At 48.4% G+C, this 22,778-nt stretch overlaps 1 long non-coding RNA gene across 4 annotated transcripts; it reads right to left on the reverse strand.

The window, feature by feature from the left end:
* Positions 1–11,606: 11,606 nt before the first annotated feature.
* LOC109117679 lies at positions 11,607–13,072 on the reverse strand. Of its 4 annotated transcripts, none has more exons than XR_002024988.1 (4): positions 13,009–13,072; positions 12,422–12,535; positions 12,078–12,254; positions 11,607–11,961 (listed from the first exon to the last, which is right to left on the reverse strand). It is a non-coding gene; the product is annotated as an uncharacterized LOC109117679 (long non-coding RNA). The 4 variants fall into 4 exon arrangements; XR_002024987.2 differs by having other exon boundaries at positions 12,875–13,034; XR_002024986.2 differs by having other exon boundaries at positions 12,422–12,542; positions 12,875–13,034.
* Positions 13,073–22,778: the final 9,706 nt, after the last annotated feature.

Consider the following 22,778-nt stretch of genomic DNA (forward strand, 5'->3'; position numbering starts at 1 on the left):
AAATTCATGTTCCCCAGAACCTCCCCTCGTGACTTTAATTAGGGTCTTTGCAGATATGAACTCATGATGCTCCAGCCTTCCCATATGATCAAAAGGCATATCTCCATGCTTCTGTTATCTATCTTTTATTTTGCCCTTTATCTACATGTTCAACTTCTCATAGAAGCTTGTCTGTCAGATTTATTTCACTTAACATTATGGTCTCAAGGTGCATCATCTTCCTGCACACGATTTGGGATCATCCATCTGTATGGCAGAGCAGTGCTCCACTGTGTAAACACCTCGGTTTCTTCATCCATCTGCTGATGGACATATAGGCTACTTCCGAGCATTAAGGGTTTCTGCGCTGTGCTGCTATAGACCTGAGTGAGCATGTATCACTGTCATATGATGACTTCAACTGTTTCTGGAAGATACCTAGACAGGGAATAGCTGGGTCCAATGGAATTTCTATTCTTAGCTTTTTGAGAAATCTTCATACTGATTTCCACAGTGGTTGTATTAGTTTACGTTCCCACCAGCAACATAGAAGGGTTCCTTTTCCCCGCGGCCTCTCCAACATTTGTTATTATTTGATTTCTTGATGACGTCCATTCTTTCTTGGTAAGATGGAATCTGAGTGCTTTAATTTGCCTCATCTTGAACAACACTGAACATTTTTATGCGTTTATTGGTCATTTGTACTTCTGAGAAGTGTCTGTTCACTTCAGTTGCCCATCTCTGGATTGGATCTTTTATTGGGTGGGTCTAGTATTTTTCAGTTCTTTATATATTCCAGATATTAGTCCTTTGTCTGAGGAGCAGCTGGTCAAACTGTGCTCCCATTCTGTTGGCTGAAGGTGAGAATAATGAGATTCTTGGCCCAGCAGAAGCTTGCTGGTCTCCTTGGCCTCAAGGGGAGCCCAAGGGTCTTTGCCCAAAGAAGAGTTGGCTAGAAAGCAAAGACCTTCAGGTGTTCAGAGGGAAGGCACAGCTTGGCTTCCTGGTCTGAAGATGCACCTTTCCCTCCACTGCCTCCACCTTCTGCAGCCCAGCAGCCCCCTCTCTCTGCCTCTGTCAGTGGCGGTGGGGGTGACTGGCCTTTACTGATGGCTCCTGGACACAGCTTTCATGCGACTCTTCTCCCTTGCTCTTCCGCTACCCCCAGCTGGGCGGTGCCCTTGCACGGGATTGCTAAGTACAATACAGGTTCTGGGTTGAATTTCAATTTAAGATAAACAACCATTACTTTTTAGTGCCAGTGTTTCAAGTGAGGCCTGGGCCTTCCTGACCCTGGATGCCAACACGGTGAGCTGGGTGCTTCTGCTGATCCTGCTCCGAGCCTTGGAAGCCAGCCCTGGGCTGGAAACCACAGCGTGACTGGATCCTGGCCGTCGCAGAGAGTTAGCACGAGGCTATTTCTGGAGCCCAGCTTGGTGCTGCTGAAGCCCTGATGACAGCCTGGCTCTTGCCAGCACTCTGAGCTCACATCGCCATCTGATCCAGGTGCAGATCCAAGCTCACACCGCACCACTGGTGCCAGGGGAGAGCAGTGGTGACCCCACAGTTAGCGTCCAGCAGACCTGGGACTCATTTCCATCCTGTTAGACCTGCTCTGCAGGAGCCGCTCCCCCTTTACTGGTAAAATGTATCAGGTTGAATTTTTAGATTAAAAATAGAATTTTTAGGTTAAGAATTACAGTCTTGCATGCTGAATAGAAACACCCCTAACCAATTGCCTTCGGCTCTGCCTGTGAGCGGGGGACATTCCGCCGGTGGCATTCAGAGTGCTATCTTTGAATGCGGTGGTAATCACTTGCTTCCCTTCCAGGCTGTCGTGTCTGGCATGAAGTTTAAGAATTTTAAATACCAGATCAGCAGGCTCACAACCAACAGACATGGCACATCTAAATGTGCAGTTCATGATTACTAGCTGCATCTATTTCAATGTAGAAAGGGAGGCAAGTGGTGATTACCGTAAAATGAAAACAGAAACAAACAAACCTAAACTAAATAAATAGAAAAAGAATGTGTCTCACAGAATGGGAGTGGTGTTCAAGGTTGCAGGTAAAAAGTTTCAGATTCACTCACTCACCATGTTCCAGGGTGCACAAATCCAGCTCCCTCTTCATTTGTCCGTGCTGATTCCCCGAACCTGGCCTCATGCCTGAGCTGTGCTGCTCTCAGACCTGAGCGTGCACAGCCTCAGGAGAAGGCTTTGCAGCCGGACCTTGCTTCCTAGGTGATGTTTCGCCCCAGTACCAGTAGCACAGAGTAGATGCTTAGTTAGTCTTTGAGAAATTAATCTGTTGACCTAAAATTGGGGGAGATGGTGACAAACATCTGGGGAATTGCCCTCCCTGATAACTCCAAAAATCAGCGAATAATCCAGTAAAGTTAGCGTCTCTGCAAACTGCAACCGTCTCCTATCAACTGACCTCATGTGTGCCGGAGATAGATAGATAGATAGATACAAAGATAGATAAATAACATAAATAGATGGTAGAAATATAGATAGATGATAGATAGATGGATAGATAGATGGATGGATGGATGGATGTCTCCAAAGTGGACATAGACAGAATCCACCCTGAGAATTTGCTGGTTCTTTCTGGGGTATTTTGTACAACCACCTTGACCATGAAAATCGGGGTATGCTGTATTCTAATGGTGTCCTACCACCCCACCTTCTGAGCTAAACAAGCAAGTATAAAATCATTGTCTAATTCAGAAAGGGAGAAGCCTCACATTTGGCAGGACTATTTCTGATTTGCACACATGGCATCATTTCAAAGAGAGCCAGGAATTCAGTATGAGCTCAGAAACAGTGTAGCACAGGAGTGCTACTGGTGAAAATAACGGAGGCAGGCACGAAACAACACCCGCTTGCTGTTGTTGAACTCTGGGCAGGGATCTGAGGAGGCGACCAGTGACCCACTGTGGCCCAGATGCGGAAGACTTTACTCAGGTGAACCACGTGGCCACCAGGAAAGTCATCCAGCTCTGAGTCACCAGGAAGGATGGGAAGATCCAGATGGCGTGGTGCTCCTGAGTGCAAAGCCACGGTGTGTCTCGCACCCCACATCCACAGCTGCCTACAGCTCTCCTTGCTGAACAACAAGAAACTTCTAACAGAATCAGATGAAACAAAACAAACTAAAATAGTTGCTATGATGGAGGCAAGTATGAGGGCAGGATGAGTCTCTTACATTAGGTGATAAATAATGAGAGATAAATCAAAACTGATAAAAGCAAAACATCAGACTTTAGCTGTGTCTAAAAAATTTCACTTGAAAAGAATGAATAGTAGTACTCATTTTCAAAATGAGAGAAAAGTCATCTTATTAATGTAATAAATAATAAGGTTGGGATAGCTAAATAGTCAAAGACTTAAGACATCTTTTCTGTTTTGCTCTAGCGAGAACAAATAATATTGGGAACAATACTTTGAATGAAACAAAAAGCTTACAAAAGGCTTCACCCTGGGAAGCAACTAGCACACCCACTGCCACCATCTTGGTTTCTAAATCCGTTCTACAGCAAAAGCAATCAGGCTTCCCTGGAAAAATGGCTGATCCTAGGGAAGGGGTAAGCCAGAAGAGCTTCTCTACGGAAGAGAGCAAGGAAGTGCTCAGAAAGTCAAGTGATAGGTTTACAAAGGGAGCAGAAGAGGCAGTTTAAAAGAGCTGCCAGTGGTCAGTGCTGGAACAAGGGGAGCAATAAAATGAGTGACAGCATCCCGAATTATACCCTGAGGCACGAAATAAATATCCACGAGTCTGCAGTGGTATAAATGTGCTTGAATACATACACAACTAGAGGGGACTAGGAAAACCTACATGCAAAAATCATTTCTGTGGCCATTCTGCTCTTGAAGAGGTGGAACATAAGCTGTTCAGCTGCTTCCTTCCAAAATGCTTTCCGTCCAGAGTACAGTACGATAAGGAGTGGGGGAGAGGCAGCCTCACAGCGGAGGAATCTGACGATGCTGCCTGAGTGGTGGTCAAGCTCTGCACCAGTAGCACTGAGGCAGGTTGACTGTGTCCACCCTTGACGTAGCACCTAACCTCAGCGGAGGCTCGTGTAGAAAAGCTGTCACTGCCATCACAGACAGGGCCAGGCTGAGAACCTGTCACGGCCCAGGGGAGCCCAAGCAATATGATGACTGATCCCGGATAGAACCCTGAAGCAGAAAACAAACATTAGGGCAAACTGAAGAGATCTGAATAATGAAGGACTGGACTTAACTTTGAAATGCTTTCCAGTGCCAGGAGAAGACCCGGACTCCCAGGGTGGGCATTCTTCAAATTATTTTTTGAAATGAGAGAAAATATGGAAATAAACATATGGGAGGAGGAAGACTGAGGCAGGGGAGCCTGTGATCAACTGTTCTCCTAGGAAATGGAGGTAAAATTAGAGCAATTGTTTGCTCTCCAAACAGCAAGTGAATCAGCTTGTCAGACTCACAGCAGCAAGAAACCAAGAGGGGCTTTCGCGTTCTCTTATACCTTGCAATCACATTCCGTGACAACGTGGGTTGTAGACATGAGCCAAAGGGGAACGGTGTGCTCAGAAACATGCTCTCAGTGTGGGCCTCTCAGTGAACGCTGCAGGAACCGGAAGGCTGTGCCCTGCTGCGACCGTCAGGGAGCCAGGGTTTGTGCAAGTGTGGGAGATGCGGTCCCAGACCACGCCTTTCCTCGCCTTCAAACAGAGGATGAAATACTAGCTTTTGCTCTGTTTCACAAAGCAGTCACGGGTCCCAAGCATACACTTCCCTTGCTCGCTGACTGTTTGTAGTCAACACGCCATGGAGTATCCACATCGTGCCTGGTGCTGCGCTCGTGGTGAGACAAGAAGGTAACAGAGGGAGGAGATCTCTGGGAAGCAGGTGGGGGGCAGAGAGTGCCAGGTGGCATAGTTTAGATTTTGATGTCCCCAAAATGCTCCTGTGTTCCAGGATGGGGCTTCTTGATCTCAGGATCAAAGCCATCACGGACTCACCAGCTCATGAGCTCCCGGGAGAATGTGCAGTTAGGAGGGAGGCTGAACAGAGAAGGCAGGAGAGACGGGCCGGGTGGGGAGACAGTGCCCCTCCTCTCCCCATCTCCCCCAGCACCATGTGGTGAGCAGCCTTCCTCTCCCATGTCCTGCTGCCTTCCTGTCTCTGCCCTGGAGACAGCACAGCATGGCCTGAAACCCTGAGTCAAAATAAACCTTTCCTCCCGGGAGTGTCGGGGTTTTGCCCCAGTGATGGAAAAGCGACTAATAACCCAGGAACCTGTCCCCACCCTAACTGCACCGACAGAATCTGAGACAAGCTGAAAAGCAGGAGGCCACTGCAGGCCTGCATCTTCCAGAGAAAGAGTGGCTACAAACTGTGTGTGGTCTGGGTCAAGTTTAGCTCTGGGCACGGCTGCCTGGGGGCTGCAGCCACGCTGGGTTCCTGGAGTGACCTATGCTGTGAGTACGGGGCTGCGAGAGCAAGAGCACAAGGCACATTCCAGGCCCTCAATCCCAGGACTCGAAGCCGAGTCTGGAGGACTGAGCCTGCGGCCAGTCGGGGTGGCTTAGCTGGACTCCATTTGCACAAACGCACAGACCCATCCTGTCCTCCACGTACGGGGCCTTCTGAGCACAGAGGTGCAGGCTGTCTTGAAAAGAGAAGAAAACCAGAGGACACACTTTCCTCCACCTTACCCTCTCAAAATAATTGCAAAATTACAAAAAGAAAAAGAGGGTGACTTGGGGAAATATTTTAAACATCAACAAAGCAAATTCACATTATTCTTCTAAGATATTTTAATAGGCAAAATGGTGGGTAGACAGCTGCTTAGTGAGTCCTAGTTGAATGAGCAATAGTTTTGGCCTAGTTTTAAGGTGAATGACCTGGTGTTAAAAGAGTTAAAGTACAGTGTCTTTTTCACAGTGAGAACAGCAGTGCACTGTGAATTAAAAAGCAAAGTAGAAAATGGATTGTGAATGTTCTCATCACAAATAAATGATCAAGTACTGAAGGCACAAATACGCTCACCATGAATTGAACATTGTACAACACATACACGTATTGAATTGCCCCGTGGCATCCCATGAACAGGTAAGACTGTTACGTGTGGATTTGAAAAAGAGACTAAGGCACAGAGGAGGTAACCCTGGAGGACGAGGCCCTCATGCAGGACTACAGTAAGTCCCTGATTTACAAATGAGTCCCATTCCAGGAGAATGAGTATAAAAGCTGGATTCATTCACAAGCCATCAGAGTGAGTCCTACACAGTACACCTGCGAAAGTCCACAGCTCAAGTGTGCATCTGTGGGACTCACTGTGTCCTTCCGAAGGGCCCCTGCTGTGTCATAGTGTCCACTCTTCTCCCTGGAGGAGGCAGGGATAAGGCACCACATTGGAGTGCGGAGAAAACCCTCACCTGATACCAGATCCAACACCTTGATCGTGCTCTTCTCAGACTCTGCAACTACAACAGAAAAATGTCAATACTTTTATACTTTTTTAAGAAAAAGAAGTTAAGGAACAACTTGCTCAGCATTCTGATCTGAACGTTGCATCTCCCCAGAACACGCGTATTGAACTATTAATCCCCAAAGCGATGGCACTGGGAGGTGGGCCCTTTGGGATATAACTGCCTTGAGCATAGAGCCCCATAGATGAGATCAGTGCCCTTACTCAGGAACCTCAGGGAGCTCCTCCCCCGCCATGAGAGGGCCCGGCGAGAAGGTGCCAGTGGTGAATCGGGAACAGGCTTCACCAGACAGAAACCTGCCAGTGCCGGGGCCGTGGACTCCCCAGCCTTCACAGCTGTGAGGAGTGACTCCCTGATGCTGGTGGGCCATGCAGCCGACGGCATTTTGTTCCAGCAGCTGCGATGACCTAAGACTCAGGGTGGCACTGTGGGCAGGAGTATAACGCTGTCACAGAACACCGCGGGAGGGGGCTGGAGCGGCTGGAGCTTACTTGTGACCCCCCAGGGCAAGAAAAATCGTAATTTATGCACGAGTACATTCAGCTGCCTAAAAATCAGCAGATGGGCTTTGATTTTAGCAGCAGGAAGGTGGTTTGCCTCAGTTTTAATTTTGCTTGCACTCAAATATATTTTCACATCTAAAAGTCATTTAATTTGACCACAGCAAAGCACATTTAAAATTATAGACGTTCTCAGGGTCTTGCTTATTTTCTACTGAATAGGAGACCCTACTACCAGCAGCAGGTGGCATCTAGCCAGGTGGAAGTTTTCCTCCGCAAAGATAGAAAAGCCAGGCAACCTTGGCAGGCAGCAGACGGGGCTCCCGAGTCCGTGGGGAAGGCCTGCAGGGGCTGGGCAGCCACCAAGAGTCACTCTGCACAGCCATGGATACCAGTGTGGTGACTGGAAACCACTCTCAGGACAGACAACACAGGCCTGAGGGTCACAGCCTCACACGGGCTCCTCTGCTGTTCCTTCTGGATTTCCCAACTCTAGATCAAGGGTCGGCTGGGCTTGGTTGGCTCTGACCTGCCATCTGCTTCTAAGTACATTCGAGCTGTGGCAGTCAGTTCCGTGATGCGGAACTGGGGTCCCTGCTCTGCCAGGGGTGACGCATAGCCCCTACAGATCTTGAAGCCAGCCATGCACGCCCAGGTCTTGCCACGTGCTTGCCTTCTGACTCTTCTGTCCCCAGGTGGAGGGCTCTGAAGGACCGCAGGGCGGGGACAGGCCCAGCGTGCGGTGCCCCGCGTCTCATTGCAGGAAATGCAAGTGGCACCGGACAGTAATCACATCTACAGCCTCGTCGGCGGCAGCCTCTAGATTAGGATCTGACTGAAGCCAGGCGACTGGATCTTGAGGGGGAATTGCACTTCCCAGAGGGAGGGCAGACAGTGGAGAACACAAGTGTGAAGCCGGAGCCAAATGTACCACACGCACGGCAGCTGGGAGGGCCAGGACGAAGACCAGCTGGGCCGGGAAGGACCTGGAGGGCCCAGGCCCACGTGAGGAAAGGTGCGAGTGCTTCGGGACTGGAGCGGGGCAGGGAGGCGCTGGGCCGGCGCCGTCCTGCAGCCTGGACAGGTGACGAAGCAGGCTGCAGGAGCAGGGATGTGCAATGCTCCCTTTGCCACCTGCCACTTGGAAGACGCAGCCCTGTGCTCTCACACGGAGCTTCCGACGGGGATGGGGGCACACAGGCAGGAGGACTACACCGAAGCCAGAAAGTAAGAAGTGTGAGTGAGGGTGTGGGGAAACTGGAGCCCCTGTGTCCTGCTGGGGGAAGTTCAAGGGGGCAGCCACCGTGGAAAACGGCAGCAGGGTTCCTCAACAGTCAGCAGAATTACGGGGTGAGGCAGCCATTCCACTACAGGCTGCGACCCCCAGAAACCTGGAAGCAGAGAGACACTGATCCACTCACATTCACAGAGGCAGTGTCCGCTGTAACCAAGAGGCGGGAAGAATCCGAGTGACGAGAGGATAAACAAATGCGTCTCTGCACACAACAGACTAGAAGCCAGCCTCTAAAGGAAATGAACTCAGGGCCAGGGGTTTACTCAGTGGCACCGCACCTGCCTTGTAAGCACAAGGTCCTGAGTTCATCGCTGGCACCAAAAAAAAAAAAAGAAATGAATTCTGACATGCACGCAACATGATGAAGCTCAATGACACAGGCCGGGCACAGAAGGAGCCCACTGCAGGAGGCCCCGGTCTGTCACACTGGTAGAGCCGGAGTGGGCCGGGGGCTCCAGGGGCCTAGGTGAGGAGAGACAGAGGTCTCATGGAGTGAGGACAGAGTGCGGGGAGGGGCCCGACCGTGGGACGGGACGGCTGCCTCCACTGTGAATGAGCCTAACTGCGCTTAGCACTGACCGTGATGGTCGTGTGCACTTACTGTACCACGCTAAAGAAGAAGAGCATTAAGAACACTGTGGAGCGAAGAGTACCCCCGTAGCTTAGACACTTTGATCATCAAGTATCTTTCCTCTCCTTCGATTTGTTGTTTTTTTTTGCGTACTGCAAACTCTCTATATTGAACTCTGCTTTGTCTCATCCAAAAAGCGATTTTTTTTTCAGTTCTGGGTCTTGAATCCAGGGCCTTTGCACTGAGCTCTATCCCCAGACCTCCCCTACTCTTTTTGAGAAGGGCCTCAACTTAGGGTCTCCCTAAGTTCCTAAGTGCCTAGGCTGGGCTCAAACTTGTGATCCTCTTGCCTCAGCCTCCCCGAGTGCTGGGATCACAGGCCGCGCCTGGCTTACCTCGATCATAACAGTTAAAACAATGAAGCTCTGAGTTGAAAGACATGAATTGCAGTGGACAGAGAGGCCTCCTCCTTCCGGGACAGTGAGTCACACTGCGATGGCCAGGACGTCTCCTGCTGCCTAACCTGAGGCCTGAGGCGCCCCCGCCCACCTGCTCCTGGCTGAGAAGGAGCACGGTCTTCTCCAAGCAGACAGCTGAGGTGCATTCTCACCTTCCCGGGTCTCCTGAAGAGGGGGTGACAGAGCCTGCCTGGGGGCTGCTGCAAGGTCACCTGAGACCCACTCCAGAGGTGGAGCAGGACGTGGGGAAGCAATGAGAAAGGAGGAGACTTAGTACAGGCCAGCGCCCTCCACAGGGTGCACAGGCCTGGCGCTCAGAGCAGCTGGCTGTTCAAGATTGAGATGCAAACGCGCTCGCTGGGGGCTGTCCAAGCAGGCAGCAGGGAGACTGAGCGCCTCCGAGTAACAAAAGCACTCCGTCCAGAGCAGAGGGCCGGTGACCCAGTGGCTCTCCCTGACCACTCCCCAAATTGTACGAAAATAAGAGAAAAGCCAACTCTGGTGCCCGAGGCAGGCGCCAGGTCGCTCTGCCCACCCCATCCCTGAGGGCGGCCTTCCCTCCTGCGGCTGCCACCCTGAACTCTGCCTCTGCGAACTCGCCTCTGTGCACTTTGCCCTCCTACCCATGCAGTCCACAGCATCCTTTCCGTTATGCATCTCTGCCTTCCCAGCACATCTGTGCAGCCCGCTCAGCCTCATTTCAGAGATAAAGAACCTGCACAGTGAGTGAGGCTGGAATCAAGTGAGACCTGTGACACCTCGCCTTGGGGTTCAGAGGACTTAGGGGCATGCACAGACACCAGCACGGAGTGGCCGCGCAGGCCCGTGGCTGTCTCTGAAAAGCCAGGGTACTCGGGAGGCTTCTGGGCGTGAGCTGCTGGTGGGGACCTGAGACACTTATAGCTGAGACAGCTGCAGACCTCGGGACCAAGTGGGGGCTGGAAGCCTGGGCTTGGAGCCTTTGTGGGAAGCCTTAGGGCTTGCAGGGCCAGGTGGGGAGGTTGGGACTCTAATCCACACGCAGCATGGGGCTCCTACTGACAAATTTGGGGTATGGAAATTACATGAGCAGAGCTGTGATTTAGGGAAAAGAATTTGGCTGTTCTGTGCAGAAGAGGTTGGCTGGGAAACAGGGACCTGTGAGAAGCTGTTGCAAAAAGAGATGTGTAATGAAGCAGTCAAATGCAAGCTAAGGGCCAGGGGGAAATTCCAGATTCTAAAAATACCTACTGGGCTCAGCAGTGCAGGTGCTGTGGTCTGCACTGCCTGCCGCAGTGGGGTGCGGGGGGCGCTTCTCAGTCTGCACACGTTCACTGTTGCCGGGGAGTGGGTGGCTGCTGGCTGATTAGTGCTCCCTGCAGGACAAAAGCAGCTGGTATTTTCCTTTCTAATTCCAGCCACACATGCTGCCAGCTTAGCGCAATAGAAGGACTCCCTGGTGGGGCCAGGCCGGTCAGATGGAAGACAGGGGGGAGCAGGGGAACCTGAGGTCCAGAGGCTACTCTGAGACCCACACCGCCTCGAGCGCTCCCCAGGCACTTCCAGGGTGCTGCACAGCCTGAACACTTGGCTGCATCTCTGTGGGTGGATGCTGGAAGCCCAAGGAAGAGCAGAACGGCCCCTGATCTTTGATCCGTGGAAGCCTAAACCCACTTAGCTGTGAGAAATGTGGAGAAGCACACACACCCAGGCTCACAGTGGTGGCACACTGTATGATGCCTTCCTGTGTGACATTCTCAAAGTGGCACAGTGGCGGAAATGCCAAGCAGAGTAGAGGTCATCGGGAGGAGGACAGAATGGAGGGCACTGAAAAGGGCCAAGAAGGGGCCCCGGTGGGGCTGAAAATGTCCTGCACTCGTTGAACAATACGTGTGCTGTTGCAGCTCATGTGGTGCCCCATTCAGAGGCGTGGGGTTTATTTTTAGGCACCAGCTAAAAAGGAATTGAATTAAGAAGCGTTCTGTATCTGAACTGGGAGTGGAGACATGAACCTACACAAGTGATAAAACTGTGTAGAAATAAACAACACGCATAGACACAGACAACTGTGAGTAAAACAGGGGAAATGGGAACACGGCTAGTGGAATATGCACAGTCCAGTATTGAGATCCTGGACCTGGCACTGTTCTTTTGGAAATGTTACTCCTGGGGGAAACTGGATAAATAGGATCTGTCTGTATTATTTTTCACAACTGCATGTGGATCTACAATTACCTCAGGAAAAATTTCAATTTAGCCATCACAGAGAAGGTTAGAGATGGAGCAGTTGTCATGGAGATAAATCCATGGAAACCGTGGGAAGATCCCAGGAAGGCAGAGAAGCAGGGTGAACAGCACTGAGGAGACCCTGAGCTGAGAGGAGACCACAGTGCCCAGGGTGAGCTGTGCCTGGTACTGAAGGAGACAGGAAGCTGCTGGAGGCGCAGGAGAGATGTGTGGTGCTGACACAAAAGCAGGTGCTTACTCACCTTGCCAGCCTCTAGGCAGGTGGATCTAAGACCAGTCACGTCTGGGAGGAGAGAGAGGGACGGGGCAAAGCAGCATGCTTGGGCACCTTGGGCTCCCTTTGCCGCTGCCACAGCCCCATGGAAGCCGAGTGTTCCAGGAGGTGGGGCTTAAGGGAAGGACGAGCTGTGAATCTGAGTCTCCTTTAGAAAGGACTCTGCCAGAGTTGTCCCTGCACTGCAGAGCGAAAGATACACAGGAGTGACGAGGTGCACTGTCCGGGTCGCTTGTGTACGCAGCAGGCGTGAGTAGGCCGGCCACTCAGCCGGGCCTGGAGAGGGCAGCGGACTTACCTGGTTTACATTTCAGCAAGGGCTCCCAGCCTTTCTGAGAGTGGGCTGCACTGAGGAATCAGGGTGCTCACTCCAGAACACAGCTCGAAGGTGACACGCAGTTTTAACCGCCTCTGCGGGTGGTGGTTTCTTGGGGTGGACTTGGTGGGGTTTTCTGGTGGATCAGATGGAGCCAGCCTAAGAGAGGAGCCAAAGATCACCCCAAGATTTCTCTCTCAGGTGGGTGGAAGAACATGGTCTCCTCTGAGTAGAGAAGACACTTGTGGCAGGTGCTGGCTGGGCAACCAAACAGGGTTCAGAGACCCGCCTGGGCACCGAAGTGCACACTGAGGGTGACTCCTCACCTCTTATCACAGAGCCAAGTCCATTCACTGAGCAGTCGTCCTGCCGCCTCCCAGAACTGCTCCCCCGACCTCACGCCTCCAGACTTCTTTCGTTTTTTGAGGAGCACTGTACCCCTGGTGCCTCCATTGAGGCCATGATAAGGCAGGGAGATGTAAGCATTTAGCTTCCTTTTTTCTGTTTTCCTCTTATAACATGGGTGGGCACCTCATCTCTCAATGTGGGGCAGCAGCTGCTGGGCAGATTCTGGACTGTGGTTTTGATGGAGACAGTGGTGAGGGGTTCTTATGAGAACCTAGGGCTCAGATCTCTAAACTTCCAGGACTGTGAGAAAGGAATTCATGTTGCTTAGAAGTCACCCAGGCTACTGCATCTTCTTACGCTCCTAAACCAAGTCAGTGCCCGACTCACAGAATTGTAACTTAAACAAATGTAATAGTTCATGGAATACTCACAAGTGTGCACAATACACAATGATGCCTAAATTCCTGTCAGCTAGTATCTGTTTACTGAGGAAAGTCACATTTTTTTCACAAGGGAGATCCCACAGGCCCACCTCTGTTTCCAGAGAAAGAGCAACACCACACACCTCGCGTGTATGATGCCACCTGTTGGTGAAGGACGGTTAATAGCACCACAGGAACAATGCTGGGGTGGGGGGCAGAGACAGAGAGTGAGTGCGCGCTCACAAATGTAACCATGACAACACTTCATGCTTAAGGAAATATATCCCATGTTCCGAATAGCTACCTTATGAGACATTGTTAGAGCACAGCTTCTGTTTCTATTCTCCTGTTATCTCCACACCCCAGGCAGGCCCAGAGATAGTCATCTTGATCATTAGAAAGGCAAGTTCTTTCCTGGCACTTCCCAGTCCTAGATTGAAAATAGCCTCCCCTGGTCACTGCATCCCTGTGAATAGCAGTCCGAGAATCATTCTGCACAGCTTCCTGACCCGGAGCTTCCTTTGCCTCGGCAACCAGCCAATGGGCCAACACTATTAGCAATATAACTTTAATTGTTTTATTTACATGTTTTAATTGTATGCGCTGATAGGCTGTGACATGGTAGCCCTACTCATGCAGAGACCAGGCACTGGTCAAATGCAGTGTCCCTTAGCTGCCTTCTTCTCCCCTCTCCCAACTTCCAGTAAGCACTGTTCTACATTCATGTCGACCTTTTTTAGCTTCCGTATACCAGAGAGAACACGCAGTGCCTGTCTTTGTGTCCGGCTCATTTCACTTAAGACAGTGTTCTCCCAGTCCACCCATTCTGCTGACAATGACAAGATCTAATTCTTCCTTGTGACTACATTACACTCTTTTGTGGATTCATCCGTTGATGGGCATCTCAGCTGTTTCCATATCTCAGCAATTGTCAGCAGCTGTCTTAGTTGCTTTCTCGTATCCAACACCCGCAATTTAAAGGAAGAGAGGTTTATTGCAGCTCACAGTTTGTAGAGATTTCAGTCCATAGTAGTCTGGCTCCATAGCAGGGCAGCAGGGCAGAAGGGAAATAGTTCGTGGCGTAGCAGGCAGGCAGCAGCACGCATTTCTTCTCTTTTCCCTTTCCATTTCATCCAGGCTGCGAGCCCACTGGTTGGTGACACCCACACCCGGGGTGGTCTTCCCTCTCCAGGAAGTCCACCGTCCGCACCCAAAACCATGCTGAACCCATCAGCAGACTAATCCAGTCACTCTGAAAGCAGCAGCTATGAGCCATGAGGTTTTGGAGCGTCATCTAGATGTAAACCACGACAACCGTGATGCCCTTCTGTACACTGATTTCATTTCCTTTGCATCTGCCTCAAAGGAGGATATCTGGATCTCACAGTAACTCTGTTTTTAAGGTTTTGAGGAACCTCCACACTATTCTCCATAATGGTTGCACTTATTCACTTTCCCACTGACTAGAGTTTCCCTTTCTGCACATCCACGGCAGCATTTGTTACTGTTACTTTCAGTAATGACCGTTTGGACTGGACGGAGGTGGTGTCTTGCTGCGGTCTCAGTTTGCATTTGCCTGATGGCTAACAATAATTGACCTTTTTAATATATGCATTGGCTGGTTTTTTTTGGTACTGGGAATCGAACTCGTTACTTGCCAGGCAAGCTCTGGGCCGCTGAACTACATCCCCACCCAGCCCCTTGGCTATTTGTGTTTGTTAAGAAATGTCTGTTTGGACAGTTTTAGACATTTTTTTGTCACTTCAGTGGAAAAGCTCAGGGTTCCACATCCCTCACCCTTTCAGAAGCTGGGGACCACCTCTGAAGACCATGTTTTTGCAACTTCAGGGTCTTGCTCAGGGTCCACACACCTCAGGCGAGTCCTCCCAGACCCCTGTCGTACCGTCATCAATACTGGGAGAGTAAGAGCACAACTGCAACTCTAACATTTTAATTGCTTCATCCGAAACACAGCCCAGGCTCTCAGACCACAGTGAGCAATTGGAGATAGTGCTGCTTCCGGTCTGGCTTAGCTTTCTGCCTCCTTGCTGGCGCCTGCTGCTGCACCTAGTCTGAGGTCATCGCTTCTTATTCAGCAGGAGTCCAGCAAGTCCAATTCACCTTCAGAGAATTGCCATCTCAAGATATTTTGAACAGAAATCCATGCAATGCTAAAGGGTATCAGTTCATAATGGATTTCCAGGGTTCCTTGGAAGATTCTACTTACCAAAAATGCCTAAGGTGAATTCTGTGGTGAACACTGCACTTCTTGAAGAATTAAAAGAATTATTTCAAGGGAGGCAGGAACAGATTAGCCTGCCAACGATTCAGGAGCCCAGCAGCCCAGAACTAAGGGTGGCAAGTTGAGAGCTGTTGTGCACAGCTGGGGGAATCGAAGCTGAACTTTTCTCAAGAATTACTCTGGAAGCAAGTGCTTTATTCTTCTCATTTATGTTCTTTACTCTTGGCCTTTCTGACCCACATTTGTGTCAGGAGCCTAGAGATTTCTCTCGCAGCTATGGATGCAGGTCTTGAAATTCCCCATTTAGAAAAAACAATTGCAGTAATTATGTGAAGCAGAACACGGCTCTGGTGACAGTGCAGACTGGCACCATCGGCCCTTCCCTGAGGTGAGCAGAGGGGAAAGCTGCGTATTGAAGAAGGGAGCTGCGACTTGAGGACTCTGGCTTTGGTCTTTATTTTTATTGACCGGCGTGAGTCGTTTATGGAAGGTAAGACTCTTCCAGGATGGGGTTTATAACAAGAGTTGAGGAAGTTTGGATAGAGTGGCTAGAGGGATATGTGAAGTGCTGCGGAGAGACTCAGGACGCAGAACTGCTGTGCGGACTTGGAGATGGAACTCAGGACCTCTTACGTGCTAAGCAAGTGCTCCACCGTTGGAATACATCCCGGGCCCAGAACTCATAGCAAAAGACTTTGAAGTTTAACGGCCAGATGCTCTGTGTTTATGATCAAGTAATTAGTAGGAATCTTAGGTGAGACCTCCGAAACCAAGTGAACCAGTGCCATTTGAATCTCTGTACCTTTTCATGTGCAGAAAGGAACTGCACTTTTTTTCTTTTTGCTAAATTCCCAGCAGCTAGGGTCTATGCCATGGGAAGAATCAGCAATGACGGGAACCGCGGGTGATGTCGCCGTGTGCAGCCACCACGAGACCCCACCGCAGAATGACCGTGTGGTGGAGCAGTAGCAGAGCTTTCACTTCAAAGGCGACACCGGGCTCCATCGTTCTGAACCCCAGAGCTGGTGGAACACGCTCAGGGCTGCGCAGGCGGCAGTCACATATGCCCTGGTGGGGAGAGACGCAACTGTCCAGCAAACGGCGGACTCCCAGCAGCCACTGCCAACATCAGAACTGTGGCTGTGTACACCGGAGCTGTAGCCGCTACACAACTCTGTCAAGTGCAACAGCAGCAGCCTAATACTTGGGAAATTCTCCTAAAAATATGCTTTTCTCACCAAAAAAAAAAGCCGCACTTTTAGGCACATGTGAGCTGTCGTGGAAACCTGTATGAGCGGAGACAGCTGCCCTGGTGAACGCTTGCTCTGGAGCAGTCTCTGGAGGTCCTAAGAAATGCCTCGCCCAGGTGGGCCTCCTACTTGTGCAGGTCGGTGTGGTACACCATCAGCTAAACACAGCAAAGGAGTTCAAACCAGAGCGTGAAAACGGCTCTAATCCTGACCTAGCAGGGCTGATTCCGTGACCTTGCCAATGCTCTGTGCTGGAGAGACCCCTGTGGACCCAGGAACTCACATTAGTCGAGCCACCCCCTTTTCCTTCATCAGCCTGCCCTTCCCTCATTACCTAGGGCAGCGTCTGGGGGTTTAACAGTGTGAGATGGGTCTTGTATTGCTGATTTCTCTACATTTCCTGCTGATGTCTGTTTGTTTCCAGTTGTGTAATACCGAGCTCCTTGGAGGCACGACTCAACATCTTAAAACTCCTCTATAACTCCTATTACGTTGAATGTGGTGCCTTTGATATGCTCTGCTAGCATTTCTCAAATCTCTAAAAGATAATTGAAACATAAATGCAACCAGACAGTCTGCTTCTACATGCAAACCCTCGTGTCCAACGTGGCAGCCCCATAGCCAGCTGTACACTGTCTTGCGGCATCGGTCACTGTCACAGATTTAGGGATTATGTAGTGGTGGGCTGTGGGTGGCCAGTATGTTGCTGTCAGAAAACAGATTTCTAGGCCCAGGATGTAGCTGGGGGGCATCAAGCCTGCCTGGCAAGTGCAAGGTCCTGAGTTTGATTCCTGATACCAGAGAAAACAGGATTTGCAAACCTCATTTTCTTGATTTTAAATCATGAATTGTGGTTAGCTGTCAAATTCCTTTCACTCTCTGAGGTTCTTGCAGAAGTCTCTGGCTTGTTTTCTGTTCACCAAGCAATGTTTTTGTCTAATGGGATTCCTTATAAAATATAAAAATTGTTTTTACTCCTGGATTGTGCTAAGATTACTGAGGAATGGCATATAAAGGACACTTCACTAAAAGGACTGTGTGTGATGTTTGAAGATGGCCTCTTCTGCGACCTCCTGATGAAACAGGGAGACCATCAGCCCGGAGCAGGAGAGGAATCAGGAGTTGGAGAATAACACGTCCTCTCTCTGCTCCCTGCGGGAGGGGTGTCTCTCCCCTGCTTTCCTTGTACTCTCTAGGCTTCTTTGTCTGAGTTCTACTTTCGTTCCGAGCCCTACCTTTCACTTTGATCTTTTGTCCAGTGTGTAGAGAAAAGCTGAGTTTATGAAATACAATGGAACATAACCCTACCGCCAACCACAATGGAGAAAAGAATTCCTTTTCTATTTTCAGCCTTAGGGAATTACATGGTATCACTTTTAACCCCCATGAAAAGTGGCAAATGTTTATATGATTTGGGTTTCCATGAGTGTCTCATATGTGAAAGCTTTTACACCCAAGACAGACTCCATAGCCAATAAAATATCCATTCTAAATACAACCATCCATAAGTTACGTTCCCCGAATGCTACTTCATCAGACACTGGAAACCATCTGTCATCTCAAGGAGGACACTATTTTAGTCTAATAGTGTCATAAATTGTCCATTTGGTCAGGGGATAGGCAGCTTACTTCCAAGGAGCAGGGAGAATGTGCCAAAAGGCAAACTGATGCAGCCGGAGCTGGCTCAGGTCTTTGGTGGGACCGTGCGGGTCTAGGCCCGACTCTGCTGCGAGCATCTTCTGTGCCCCCCTGCATCCTGCAGTCAGGGTCCCCATGACCATGCCCTCTCTGAGCTTCTCAAGGACTAATACACAAAATCAGTTGTGAAAGAAATCTTTTATTTATTTATTCATTGTTTCTTGTTTCTGTTTTTGTTTTGTTTTGTTTGAAATGGGATCCTGCAATGTAATCCAGGCCTGCCTTGAACTCACTATGTAACAGGCTGGCCTTGAACTCATGGCTGCTGTCCTGCCTCAGCCTCCTGCGTGCTGGGATTGTGTGTGCTACCACACTCAGACCAAAAATTTTTTTTATTATTAAAACACATCCTGAAAACCATTTTGAGCACTGAAATAATGATTCTGTATGTTTCAGCTAAAAGGAAAGGATTAGAAATTATCATATAACAGATTGGTTTTTTTGGAACGTGTCAGCAACGATTACATTCATTGTAAGGAGTGGGGACAAGTATGACTGAGATTCTTCTCACAGCCCTGCCCGCCCCTGCTCTCCCCTCTCCATCTTTGACAGACCAGTGACCAACATTAGTCACAGTGCCAGTGCTTCCTCGAGCTCCGGGCTCCCAACACCGATTTTAAATTAGGCCTCGAGCCGGTGATTTAGCTCAGTGGTTCCAGCGCCTGCCTCACAAACACAAGGACCTGAGTTCAATCCCTGGTACAAATAAATAAATAAATAAGGCCTCAGAAGTCATCAGCCAGGCAAATGTGATTCAAATGTGAAATCTACTTGTAGGGATTTATTATTCCAGTGTAGACACTGATCTGTGACCCTGAAGAAATGCAACCGTGCCGAGGTGCTACGCACCGTGACACTCAGTCAAAAATGTTCTAATTTCCTAATATATCCAGCTCTGAGTTTCATATAGAGTGTTGCAGACTTAACACTTACAGTTATTTGTATTACAAGATTTAGTCGCCTGCAAGATTACAGTTAACTGTTATCTACATGCAACCAAAATAATTAACATTGTGACTAAATGGATAAAAATAGAAAGTAGTTGTGAGCAGTTTCCTACATTTTTTTTTCAAACAGTTGCATAGAAGTTGCTTTAATATCCCATATGGGAAATTCTCTCTGTCCAGTCTAGGGAAATCCAAGGTATTTGAGAATATCCTCCTTGAAATGTCTTGTTCTAGGTACTGTTGGGAAAGTAAAGCTAGTGACTACATGGATGCTAGAAAAAAACTTATTACCTCTTATGAAAAATTTTTAATATAAATCTTAAAATGATGATTCATCCACATATTTGAACGGATTCTATTTTTACTGCCTCAGTTTCCAATCATTGCTAACCCTGCTAATAAAGCTCATTAAAGTTTTGTACACATTTGTAAGTGTTACTCCTGTTACTATTAAACTTGTCCTTCGTTCTGTTTTCTGAAACTTTTGTTGTAGTTATGTAACTTCAAAAACTTCTTTAGAAGTTTAAATTAGAAATTTATCTTGAACTTGAAACTTATCTCCCCAATGTTTATCTGAATTTCTTTGATCTAACATCAGACTGAATTTGTAAAGAGAAGAAACAGATTTTTTTCTTCACAAATATTGCTTCTGGTGGGATCAAAGTTCAGTGAAAATGAAGTTTTCTCAAGGGATTTAGAAAGGATTTCTTCTAGGTCAGGTTGGATAACTTTGTGAAATCAAAAGGAAAGAAAATATGTTTTCTGAGCCATTCAGAAATTCTGAGGAGAATGCATTCAAAACTGAAGCCAAAGTTCTGGAAAGAAAAATTTAATACTTTTTTTAAAAAACATGGACATGTGTCTTTATCAGGAATGCTTGTTTTACTCAATTGAATGCTTTATTCATTTCAGAAGCTACATGGTGACTATGTAAAGTTAGAAAACAGAGATTCCAACAGTAAACAGAAGTGAAATGCATTCTGCTACCAACTGGAGAAGACACTGTTCACCCTGGGGGATGAGCCCAAAGCTCCTTTTCATTATAGAGACACAGTCTTTACCAAGAGGAGGTCATACCAGTTATATTGTAAAACCAACAATACAAAAATTTTATGCAAAAAGATCCCTATGAAGTAACAAAATTCCTCAACTGGTACATATCTGGTACATATCTTCCACAGTTGTTCTGGCCAAGTCAGGACCCAAATCCGGAGCCATGTGCTGCATCTGGTGATGACAGCCCTTGTACCTTTTTCACCCAGCATGGTTTACTTCCTGTCCCCTTCCTTTATCCATGACACTGACTTAGTGAGAAACAACTCAGAGGCTAACTTCTCTGAGGGAAACCTTCGTCCTCTTGCATTTGTGCAGTTACTTCTGTGCCGGCTTTCTCAGTCTAACCCTCCAGCCCTTTCGTTTCTACAAATAGGCCGATAGATCTGAAACCTCAGTAGTACTTGACATTGCAGCATGTCAGGGGGAGTAGGAGGTCTGGTGGACCAACAGCTGGTGACAGGAGACACCAGCTGAATTAGGATCGTGACAGTCTACCCCTCCCTGCACAGGTAGATTTCCCTCACTCCTTGCATGTCGGATTACTTTAGTTGCATGCAGATACCTTGTTCCCCATGAATGACACAAGTAGTGGGGTGGTGGATTAGCTAATGGGCAACTTGTAATGCCCAGATGAACTGAGTCAGCGTGGTCTGGGCGTGGAAGACCCACCTGAGGACTGTTGCCAACTGCATAGAAAGAGGACTGCAGGGAAGATCAGGGGCTGATTTTCTAAGAGAAGCTTGCTGCAGTTGGTTTTCCTGATGTGAGCTTGACTGTTCTTGTTGGAGAAGGAGCTCAAGGCCTTGCTGTCACTGGGAACGACTGCAGTTCACTTCAGGAGAGCTCTGGTCTTCACTGTGAGCATCACTTCCTGTCTCCAATTTGGATCCCTCAGCCTGGTGTTGCAGACCCTTCACCCCACTGGCACAGACTTTCTGCTTCCACCACGGCCCCTGGACCTTCCCAGTGCAGATCCTCCATAAGGACAAGCGTGAAATTTTGCTATGGGCTCTCGGCCTTCAGCTGGAGTCATGGAGGACACTGCATTAGGCGCTAGGCCGGCTGGACTTGTGTGGGACATGGTCATGGGATCCAGGACCTTGGCTGGATTCTTTGGGCTTCTAGTGTGCGGCTAATCTCTTTCATTCCTCTGCATATGCACCTACTTTAGGTGAATATTATTAGTATACTATATTAATGATATGAATTATGTGTCTTGTAGTAAGTCTATTCCCTTGCAAACCCTGATCACCACAAATGGCCTCAATACCACTTAATAATCCTGTCCTTAAGTGGAATCATGATGACAATTTTTCCAATTATATCATCTTTCATCCCTACTACTATTATCTGCTTTCTCATATAACAAAAACTCTATCAGCTGGCATTGTTTTGTCACCTTTCCTATATTTCTTCCTGGAAAAGCAAGCAAAGCAAGACTTTTCAGAGAAAGAGCATGACTTTTAATTATTTTATTCTGGCATTGTTTTTCCTGAGTACCATGGACTGGTCTGTTTCATTGATTAAATGTGTTCCTATCTACTCAGTGGCACCCCTGAGTCCTGTTTCTACGTCCCTGTCAGTCTGTAAATGCTTTCTTATTTTACGGCACTTTGTACCTTCTGGTGTTCTCTGTACCAATATTTATCCAAGGAGTCCAGGATGTGCTCACAAATAACTGAAGAAAGCCAGGCACAGTGGTACATGCCTGTAATCCCAGCTACCTGGGAGGCTGGGGCAGGAGGATCATAAATTTAAGGCCATCCTGGGCAACTTAGCAAGATCCTGTCTCAAAATTTAAATTTATAAAAAAAACGGAAAATGAGCTGTGGATGTAGCTCAGGTGTAGAGAGCTTGCGTAGCATGCATGAGGCTTGGGTTCCATGCCCAGTACCTATTCATCAATCAATAAATTAATAAATAAATAATGGAGGAAGGTTAAAGTTCAACCCCTGAGAGCTTTGGCTAAATGGCAATTTTAGTGCTAAAGAGGGAGTTAAAAGTTATTTCTGTCGATTTCTCTTGATTAAAAAGATCTGAGGAATAAAGGGCCAACTATTATTAGAAATGTAAAGTACATCATTTAGAGTAATCATTTCATATTTGTACATGGATAATTCAGAACAAAAAACTAGCTGTCCTTCCTCCAAGAATTACAAAAATTTGCTTAAGTAAAATTTTAGATATGCAGCCAGGTCTGATTTAAACTCCCTTTTTCTCTTCCTCTTGCTGCAAAACCGGATCTAGACTCCCACAACTGTGTTCAAACCCATCTGTTACAAAAACATTCCTATAATATTTGAACTGATTCGGTGGGAGGCAATGGGTGATGGTACAGCCAGCTGGATGTGGGACCTAGTGGAAGGGGAAGGTTCTCTTTGCAGGGAGGGATCGCCCATCAGGAGAGAATTAGCTCAGCAGGTCCTTTGATCCGTGAGGACCTCAATCCCAACAGCAGACTTCGTGCAGTATTGGGGACATACCACAAATTCTGTCTCGAAGCCTATGCTTCTGTGGCTGGAAGGGAGTCGGGTCTTTTGTAGCTGTCCCTTGGCTTATGCATAGCTCCTGTGTATGTCTGTGTTCCTCACCTGCTATGCCTGGATCTCAGGTGGAATCTGGATCTTAATTGATCACCACACTCTACCGATCCTTCCCTCCGTGAGTCGAGAGTGTATATATGCAGATCCTATGTCCCTAAATGCCTGACCCAAACATTA

Source organism: Fukomys damarensis, unplaced genomic scaffold, assembly GCF_012274545.1.
Source record: "Fukomys damarensis isolate Sample0158 unplaced genomic scaffold, DMR_v1.0_HiC HiC_scaffold_7, whole genome shotgun sequence".
NCBI lineage: Eukaryota > Metazoa > Chordata > Mammalia > Rodentia > Bathyergidae > Fukomys > Fukomys damarensis.